This window comes from Metopolophium dirhodum, chromosome 6, assembly GCF_019925205.1.
Source record: "Metopolophium dirhodum isolate CAU chromosome 6, ASM1992520v1, whole genome shotgun sequence".
NCBI classification, from domain to species: Eukaryota; Metazoa; Arthropoda; class Insecta; order Hemiptera; family Aphididae; genus Metopolophium; species Metopolophium dirhodum.
This window is the reverse complement of record NC_083565.1, coordinates 24,973,333-24,974,923: the sequence shown is the minus strand read 5'-3', so window position 1 is coordinate 24,974,923 and position 1,591 is coordinate 24,973,333. Positions and strand designations below refer to the sequence as shown.

Here is a 1,591-nt window from a genome sequence, read left to right as displayed (position 1 = left end):
AACTGCAGCCGGGTGCTCGCCGAGCCGCCAGAGGGTCTCGCGCGTCAAAGACGACCGAGCGCACTACGCCCGCGAACAACCCGTCGCGCCGCGGGTGACCGGAGAACGTGCGTGGGTGACTTACCGCCGCGCACCGTCCGTGCTCTTTCTCACATCCTCCCCTCCTTTGTGTCGCCGTCATCCTGCCTGTCGTCTACAGCCAAGGGGTGAGCTGCGGACGGGTTCTCATCGGCAGCAGCACAGAGCCCGGAAAAAGCGTCTCACGCTTTTCCACCGCGTACGAGGTGGATCGATTTTTCCGGGTGCTGCCGCCGGGTCCAGCCAACCGACCAGCTCACCAAGATATTATTTTTTACAACTATACCCCTGGCCGGCTCAATTTTCTCATCCAACACGTCTTCTGTACGCAAAACGTCGTCGAGCGGTCCGCCCTCAGGAGTCGGAGTGGGATCGACAGGCCCCGACTCCGAGGACGGCGCGTCCTCACACGACGACGTACAGCTGCTCACAAACAATAAAACGGAATGGTCCTCTTCTGCTTCCGAAATTTTCGAATTGTCGTCTTCCTGGACAGTGTTGTTGTTGCCGAGCGGTGCTGCCTCTGGGATCGGAGCAAGCTCCGACTCTGCTGCAGATGACAGCACATCGCCGCTTGGCAGTCGGCAATCCATCACTGTGCAAGGAGACGGACTCCTCGGCGTCTTCGTCGAACTCCTGTCCATCTGCGCCTCCAAGAATCGGATTTTGTCCTTCAGGCTCCGACTCCGGGGTCTAATCGTCGCCACTCGCAGTAGTAGCGCCCGAATCAATGGCAGACAGAAGAAGGGTAACTAAACCCACGAGATATTCGTCTGTTTCGTCAGCGTAAGTGCCATCCATAATGTTGACAACAATGTCTCCTAAGATTTCGAGCAATATGACGTTTACAGCGTCGATGTTATAATAGTTAGTTGCCATCTTTTGTTTGAGCGAAGATAATATGTATACGTGTACGTTGGGATTTAATCGAGAATTGCTAATGAGCTAAATACAAATCGTACAACACAGAAACCGATCTCCGAGAAAATCTCCCAGACGACGACGACGTGTATTACTACTAGCCGGCCAGTAATATGTTTATCGCTCTCGTCGGCCCGCAGCATTAGAATTTCGAGCGCGTTAATTTTTCTAAAGACCATTATTGATATAATAATATTATACCTCAAGTTGGGGCACAAAATGTAGAATATTTGTATAATTTATATAATATGTCACTTGTATGAAAATATCACAATATTGTTACTATTTTTGACGAACTATGTGTAGGTACTTTTAATGTATTTATTTTATATTGTGGATACCTGTGTGCAGTGGAATTTACACTTGGTAAATAAATGTATGGGTAATGGGCATAAAACACCTTTATAATAAAATACCCAACCGAACATAACTTACACATATCTCCTTGTATACTCAAAATCCATAATATAGCTTGATAAAACCAGAAATTTATTTTATGGGTACCCTTTTTTACAATGTTTGTGTTATAATTTTATCAATAATTATAATATTGTGGGACCACAAAACCACATCAAACATTCTTGGAAATTAA

The 1,591-nt window shown here is 46.8% G+C and overlaps 1 pseudogene; it reads right to left on the bottom strand.

Annotated features, from left to right (window-relative positions):
• Positions 1-225: 225 nt before the first annotated feature.
• LOC132946428 (uncharacterized) lies at positions 226-957 on the bottom strand (annotated as a pseudogene).
• Between the last annotated feature and the right edge of the window lie 634 nt (positions 958-1,591).